The following is an 8,280-nucleotide window of genomic DNA, read 5'->3' on the forward strand; positions in this document are numbered from 1 at the left end:
TCTGGGGGGGATGGACCCGGGTGTCTGGGGGGATGGACCCGGGTGTCTGGGGGGGATGGACCCGGGTGTCTGGGGGGATGGACCCGGGTGTCTGGGGGGGATGGACCCGGGTGTCTGGGGGGGATGGACCCGGGTGTCTGGGGGGGATGGACCCGGGTGTCTGGGGGATGGACCCGGGTGTCTGGGGGGATGGACCCGGGTGTCTGGGGGGATGGACCCGGGTGTCTGGGGGATGGACCCGGGTGTCTGGGGGGGATGGACCCGGGTGTCTGGGGGATGGACCCCGGTTTCTGGGGAGCTGGACCCAGGCGTGTGGGGGGAACCCAGGAGCCCGGGGGACCCTCCGCTAAGGGGACCCAGGCGTCCGGGAGGGGGAACCCAGGTGTCCCAGGGGGGACCCGGGTTTCTGGGGGGATGGACCCAGGAGTCTGGGGGGGCTGGACCCGGCAGCACTTCTGCGGGGGGACCCTGGTGGCCCCCCGGTGGGTCCTGTCGGCCCCCCGGTGGGTCCTGTCGGCCGCTCACTGCTTCATAGGGTGATTCTGGGGGTTGTGGGGGGGCTGGGGAACCCCCTGGGGCCTTGGGAGAGCCCGGGAACCTCCCTGGGCCACCTAGAGCATCACTGGGCCACCTATAATGTCATTGGGCCCCCTAGAACCTCCTTGGGCCACCAGACCCTCTTTGGGCCACCTGGGACCTTATTGGGCTACCTAGAGCATCACCGGGATCCCTTGAACCCCCTTGGGCCACCTAGAACCCGGCTGGGAGCCCTAGAACCTGGTTGGACCACCCAGAACCCTACTGGGCCACCTGAAACCTTCTTGGGCCACGTAGACCCCTGTTGGGCCCCCCGAGCCCGTGAACACCCAGACCCCCCCGCTCCCCTCCCCATTGTCACCCTGTCCCTCCTCGCCCCCCTCCCCCATTGTCCCCCCTGTCCCCCCCCAGCCCCTCGGGCCCCCGGGCGGAGCTGCGGGCGTGGCAGGTGGTGGCCGGGCAGCTCCGATTGGCCGATGGCGATGACGTCAGCGATGAGGTCAGCGGGCAGCAGCGGGCGCTGTCGGCCATCTTGGTTCACCCTGGTTTCCCTCAGGGAGCATCTGGAGCAGTCGCTGTAATGAAGCTAAACCACCTTGTATGTTGCTTATGTGCATTGTCTTTTCAGGAAGTAAAGAAAGGAACTCTTTCTTCGTGAGCTGGGAGTTGAATTGTTTAAATTAGGGAGGAGTTCCCCCAGACCGTCGTGTTGGTGGGAGAGCATTTCTTCATCCATGTGAGTAAGAGTACATGAGCTGGCCCCATCTGCCTCAGACATCAAGCTCTATGACAGGGCATGAATTTTTGGGGATCTTCCTCAAGCAAAGATAATATATAATGGTTTCTGACTTCTATGGCGCCTCTTTCCTGCTCTGAAATGGTAATTCTGACAAAGGCGCAATATCTGAGTATGTATTTCTGTAGCTGTCACGCTGATTTCACTAAAAAGCAATACTGCCCCCCATCTCTTTATTTTCCTGTTATAAAAATTACTGTGAGCAAATATGTCTCTTGTGGCATGGACTTAAACTTTTGGAGTGAACAAGTAATTCTGGTTCACGGGAAATGATCACCTTGCCAAGGGAAGCAGATAACTACAGGAGTAAATCCTCACGGCTCGTTAAAACCACGCTGTGGGTCTAGCTGGTGACAAACCACATGTGTCAGACTGGAGATGAAAGTGGCTGTACCTTTGTCAAAGCACTGTGTAGGCTGAGGAGCTTGGTTGTTAGTGTAGCTATGCTAATCTGAGAATGACGTTCAGATGGAGGCAAAGAAAGGCTGGGAAGGTGTCTGGGAACTCCCCGTGTTGTTGGCTGCAGTCTGGGAAAGTGGATGTGTTGCCGGATGCTGCTTCCCCAGCGCCTGGGACCACAGGGTGGGCAGCACTAGGGATACCTGCAAGACTTGCTTAACTTGTTTTTCTCAGGCTCCTTGGCTTTTTTTGAAGTATCAGTTTATTAGTGCTCTTCTCTAATTGACCTCTCATCCCATTGGGTTTCACATCAGGTTGGTGATGGTCAAGTCACTTATTCCTTTTGTCTTTCTTTGGAGCTTGCTTTAGAGACTAGACCAAGTGGGCTGGCACCCTGGTTGAATTCACTGTGGTGGGTGATTTATTACTAATATACAGGGAAGGACCACTCTGGAGGTCCTGCTGAGATGGTACAGATGTAAATGGCATACAAAATAAAGATGGGAAATGGTAGCAATGCCTAGCAGTAAGCTGTCACCTCAGAGCAATAGTCCAATGAGGTCTGTGCCCAGGAGTTCCCTGGTTTCAGTCTTTTACTGGAGTTAAATCCAGTTTTAGCAGAAATCTTGACTGCAGCTAGTCTAGCTTTGGGCAAGAACAAGGCTGAGCTCCTTTAAATCAGTACTGAAATGGGTATCAGCTGCTGATTATCAACCAGCAAAGAAGTGAAGTGTGAGGATGAATTAACATTGTGTGTCTTTTAGGATGAGTTGGCTGCTGTGTCCTGCAGCCTGGCTTCTGGAACCCCTGGGATCTGCAGTCCTGTAGGGGCTGGGAGTTGGAGTGGCAACTCTCACTGAGTGTCAGAGGAAATTACACAGCCCTTCAAACTAAACCTTGCAAGCAGGGCTGAGGGGCTGTGAGTTATTGCTGTGATTAAGCTGATCCAGTCCTGAGGAGGCTAAAGGGTTGCTTAGCGATACTTTAGCAATGACTAACAGTGCTTTACTAGGCTTTCACTGTTTACTATGGCTTTAATACTGGCTCAGTGGGGTTTTTTTTAGTGGAACATTCTTACTATTTTTGTAATGGTCTCCCTTCTTGAGAAACTGTCAAACTCATCACTTACAGTGACCAGGCAGCAGTTAGCAAGCATTTGATTGCTGATCATGTGTTGATTTTTTGGCCTGACCTCATTAAGTTTCTTTATCTCTACCTTCTCTTCCCCTAGCAGTCCTTAAATGAGCTACAGAGATTAGATAATTTAAGTGCTTTTCATATAAATGCCTCCTAGTCTGTTTACTTTTCCTAAACCACCCCTTGTCCGTGTGGAAGCTTATTTCTGGTACTTAAAGGAGAGATGGACTGGGGAAGAGATGGTCTGAACCAGCCCAGAGCCACATCTCACAGAAAACTTTATTATGGTCTTCTGTAAAGCCCTTTAACAGGACAAGATGTATATTGTTCATTTAATGTTCTTCAGCAGCATAACTGTTAAGACAGGTCTCCTTCCTGATGTCAAGAGGCTGCTCTAATATGTAGTATATTCACATAATTTCCGTTAAAAAGTATATTGAGGGCCAAGCTCTCTATTAGCATTTTTAAATTCTGAGCTGAAAAATGCAAGCACACATCAAATAAATGGAACTTCCTTTTCTCTACTGAGGTATCTGAGTCATGGCTGTCACCATCAAAAATGTCTAGTAATATTTCGGGGAAAGGAAAACCCATTAAAGCTGAGGAGGGCATCTGGAGGAGTGCAGAGGAGCAGGAGGCGCCAGCCGGCCGGGGGCAGGTGCCGGCGCAGAGACGCCGTGTGACCCGCGGGGTTCTCAGAGGTAAGAACCTTTCGATTTGTTCTCCTCAGGGCACGTCCCTTTGCCTCTGGCCCCCTCACAAGCTTACTCGCCTAATGTCGCCATAAGCAGAAGGGACGAAAAAGGGCAAAGAGGACAAGATCCTCATGATCTCCCACTTTTATATGAAGTATTCACGTGAATGGGATGTTATACACAGTCGGTCAGTTTCTCGGTCACCTGTTTCTTGTTGCCCCTCTTGCAAGATGTGAATGTGTCCTTAGCAACAAGTTAGCATTCCATTGCTCTGTTTACCACAACACGTATCTGGTTCTCCAGGAAAATGCAGCTAATATGAAGCTTTAGCTGACAGGCAAATTCACTAAAAGAGAAGCTTGTTTTGTAACAAAACCAGCACAGCCCCCCACCGCGAGGGGCATGTTTTTTTCCCCCAGGAGTTCCGGAGGGGACCCAGGAGTTCAGGAGGGGACCCAGGAGTTCCGGAGGGACCCGGGATTTCTGGGGGGACCCAGGATTTCTGGGGGGACAGAAATGCCATTTGTGCCGCGGCGGGTCTCAGTGTCGCCGTCCTGTGGACAAAGCGCGGTGCTGCACCCGGCCTCCCCAATGCGGTGCCGCGGCGCGCCTCAGTGCTGCCGCCCTGTGGCGAAACTCGGGTACTGCAGCGCACGGCCAGGGGGCAGAGACGCTGTTTGCCCCGAGGCAGCCAGAGGTGCCAGATAAGAAACACAAGCAATCAGAGGTGCCAGATAAGAAAGAACCGTCAGAACCGGCAGGAGCTGCGGCTTCAGAGCTCTGTCAGCGTTGATCTTATGACTCTGATTTTGATGCGAGCCATTTTGACTTACATTATGCTGCAGTGTTCTGTTTGGCACTGCAGGCGGGTAACAAATACTTGTGCTGTACCACAGCACGAGGTGATAATATTTCGTAGATTTGTACTGCCAAAGAATTTGCAAGTATATTGCAAGGGGGGGAATTCAAGAGAAGCTGCTAAATTAATGTATAGTGTGATTAAGTTACAAAAGACAAGCCTGTCATCAGGCAGTTGACATAAGAAATGCTTTCTGGAAACGTGCAAAACGAGGGGCTATGTTTCAAGAACTCTCCTGTGGAATTGCTGTGTTTCAGGGGGAGCTGTGACCGCCCCATGCTCAGCAGACCCCCAGCCCCGGTGGGGGGAGCAGCGCCGGAGCGGGAGACGCGGCACCGTCGTCCGTCCCCAGCGTGCCGGGGGGCGGCTGCCGGCCTGTGGGACGTGGCTGCGGCTGTTCGGGGCGCTGACCCCCGGGTTTGGGGGCTCTGGTATGTACGTATGTGAATGGCATTTTAAAGTAATGAGCTGCCCGCTGGGGCTGTTTTCCTTTTCTGACAGGCGATCGGGAGGGGGAGAAGGACAGAGAGAAGAGAGCTGGAAATATTAACAATGTTTTACTAATGCTACTGATAAGAATAGAGAAAATAATCCAAAATATACAAAACCAATCTTGAATGTCTCAGCACCTGCAGAGCCGGCACCCGAAGCGTGGTGAGCCGGCACCCAGCCGTGGGGCTGGTTGGGCGCGTCGTTGGCGGAGCCGGCACCGACGATCTCTGGACGCGTCGAGGCGCTGCGGTGGGTTTTCCTGGAAATGCCAAGGCCCTGGTGTTTTATTGTTGTAACTACTTACTTACTGTAAGACATTTAGAATGAAAACGTAAATAAGAGTAACCAGAAGAGTCTTTGGGAGTAAATAATGCCTGTCATCTACTCTAGCTGTTACTCAAAACTCTGCAGACAGTAATTATCTCCAATTGATGTAGTAACATTTAAAAGAGTGGAATATAAATACTGGAGCACTAATTGGAAGTAATACCTGTGGAGAAAAAATCTCTAGTTTATAATAAAAAATAATGTGTGCTAGTTAATCCGGCTGGTAGTAATGTAATGATAAAAATGTTAAAGTGTAAATAAATGAAATTATTTAGGCGTGAGCAATAACTGAATTTAATTTCAGCTATTACTTCTTGGTGAACTAGGCAGCAGTTATTCCCAATCTGACTCCTAGTTTAAAAACCACATTGTTTGGAATTCCTTTGAAATGGTAAAGGCAGGAAACTAATGTGGAGTCATTGGTGGCTCCATTTGCACAACCGTTATGAAATAAACTGCAGGCACGAATGACTGCAGAGGAAACAAAGTAAGGAAGCTTCAGATTTTAAACAGCATTGGAAAGTAATGGGGAGCGTTTAGTATTTAAATTATAACAGAGCCATGAGATTGGAGGCAACAAAGCTCAGAACCAAACGGAGTCAAAACGTTACTTTTTTTTTAAAGAGAAGTAAAAAGGAACCACTGAATAGTGGCTGTTTATAAATAGAGGTGTTAAAAAGTTCCCAGGCAGTAATGATTCCCAACAGAACAGTAAAAGATATTTAGATGTAAAATAAAATTAGAAAACAGTGAGTTATGACAGTCTGAATTTAACCACAGCTTTTCTGGGGTTGTGCAAAAACATGACCAGTATTAATTACCTCTGAGTTAAAATAAAAGTCAGCAAACTCGATGTGGTTAACAACAGGTAATTTTAATTTTTCATGTGCTGTCCAGTCTGGCCTCTCCCTCCAGGGGCGTGGTCTGAGAAAGCCACACCCCCAACTCCACCCCGTCCAAGCTCCGCCCCTGCCCGTCTGTGCCCTCCCGGAGGCGCGTGTCCCTTACAGACCCCTCCCCTTTCATCGCGCCCACCCCCAGCAGCATGATGCATCGTGGCCCCGCCCCCAGCTCCACCCCCAAACTCAGCCCCTGCTAAACCACGCCCCCTCAGAGCACGTGCTGTACAGGGCCCACCCTTATCTCGGCTCCACCCCTCCCTTCCTAAGCTACGACCCCTTCGGGCGTGCCCCTCCCCCTACCCCAAGAGGCTCCTCCTATGGGGGCGTGACACAAGGAGGCTCCACCCCCAGGCAGACCTCCCAATGGGCGTGTCCTCCCAGTCCCCGCCCCTCAGCACTGACCCCACCCCCGTGGGTGGGGCCACACTCAGCTGCGCGCGCCGCCCGCCCCCCTCCCCCAGGTGACCCCAAAGTAACTCCATAGCAGCCCTATGGCTGCCCCACAGGTACCGCTACAGCAGCCCCGTTCCTGCCCCATAAGCTCCAGACACGCCTCTGAAGAGCCCCCACAGCAGCCACTTCAGTGCCCCGCAGGTTATCACCACAGCCGCCCCTCCCGCCCCACGGCCGCCGCTCGGGACCCCCGGAGCCCCGGCCCCGCACCCGCCCGCAGCCCCGCAGCGCGCGGGCTCGCGCCCCCGGTGCCGGTGAAGCCACGTCCTGGCCGCGGCCGGAGAAGCCGCCGGTTCCCGCCCCCACATCCCCCGATCGCTGCTGCTGCCGCGGCCGGAGAAGCCGCCGGTTCCCGCCCCCCCCCCCACATCCCCCGATCGCTGCTGCTGCCGCGGCCGGAGGAGCCGCCGGTTCCCGCCCCCCCCACATCCCCGATCGCTGCTGCTGCCGCGGCCGGAGAAGCCGCCGGTTCCCGCCCCCACATCCCCCGATCGCTGCTGCTGTCGCTGCCGGAGGAGCCGCCGCGGCCGGAGGAGCCGCCGGTTTTCCGCTCAGCCCCGACTCTCCGCCTTCCTCCTCAATCGCCGCCGCACGCCGCCATGACGTCTGCTCTGCCGCCATCTTGTCTCCCTCTTCTGCTCGCATTCGCTATTTTATACCGAGGGAGGGAGGAGGCGCTCGCTGATTGGCTGACGGTGTCAGCCACGGAAGACGCCCATTGGCTCATCCCCACGTGGGGTTCTCCGAGGGGGTGAGAAAAAGGCGCTGATTGGTCACTGCCTTACTGCCGAATTTCTCCCTCCCAGTAACCGGCGCTGATTCGCTAGCGCTCCTGAGGTAGAAAAGGCGCTGATTGGTCGCCGTTTTCCCGCCGACGTTCGCCCATAGCAACGAAGCGCTGATTGGGCAGCGCGGCCGAGGGCGCCGCTCGTCCATTGGCCGGAGGGCGGGCGGGGGGCGGGACCGGGCGGGACAACGAGGTGATAAAGGGGGCGGCGCAGCGCGCGCAGGAGCAGACACGTGGAGGCGGCAGCGGCTGCGCGAGCTCCTCAGCGCTGACGAACCGGCTGAGCAACCCCCCACCCCCCCCCCCCCCCCCCGCGGCGGGAAACCCGAGAGCGGCCGGAATCGGGTAACGGGGGGGTTAGGGCGGTAATTATCGTGCGGGTGTTAATTGGGGGTTAGGGCGGTAATTACCGTGCGGGGGTTAATTGGGGGTTAGGGCGGTAATTACCGTGCGGGTGTTAATTGGGGGCTGGGGCGGTAATTACCGTGCGGGTGTTAACTGCGGCTCGGCGGGTTAATGAGCGAGCGGCGGGCTGGGCTGTGTTTGGGGGTTTTGATGGAAATTGGGGTTTTAAAGCCGCGGGTTGGGGGGGGGGCGGTTAAGGCTCCCGGAGCCGCTTTAACGGTTCGAATCGTTGTGTTGGAAGCGGAGCCGGGTCGGGGCTTTTCTCAGCAATTCGGCTTTTAAAAGTTCTTTTACGTACTTTTTGGGTATTTTGGTGCCGATTTGTGCCAAAAGGCGCCTTTCAAATCTGTTTATTGAGGGTTTATCGGGAGAGTTAAAGTTCAAAGCTCGGGGGGATTTGGGGCTTTTCCCAGGATTGTGAGTCCCAATCAGGGTTTTAGAGCCCTTATTAATTTAAATTATTATATTTAAACGGGGCTTTTTGAGGTTTT

General features: G+C 54.1%; 1 long non-coding RNA gene across 1 annotated transcript; it reads left to right on the forward strand.

Moving 5' to 3' along the window:
* Positions 1 to 1,164: 1,164 nt before the first annotated feature.
* On the forward strand, positions 1,165 to 4,951 carry LOC309452808. Its single transcript, XR_014186631.1, has 3 exons — positions 1,165 to 1,273; positions 3,399 to 3,570; positions 4,681 to 4,951. It is a non-coding gene; the product is annotated as an uncharacterized lncRNA (long non-coding RNA).
* The last annotated feature ends 3,329 nt before the right edge of the window (positions 4,952 to 8,280 follow it).

The sequence above is a fragment of the Streptopelia decaocto genome, assembly GCF_964273445.1.
Source record: "Streptopelia decaocto genome assembly, contig: HAP1_SCAFFOLD_487, whole genome shotgun sequence".
NCBI classification, from domain to species: Eukaryota; Metazoa; Chordata; class Aves; order Columbiformes; family Columbidae; genus Streptopelia; species Streptopelia decaocto.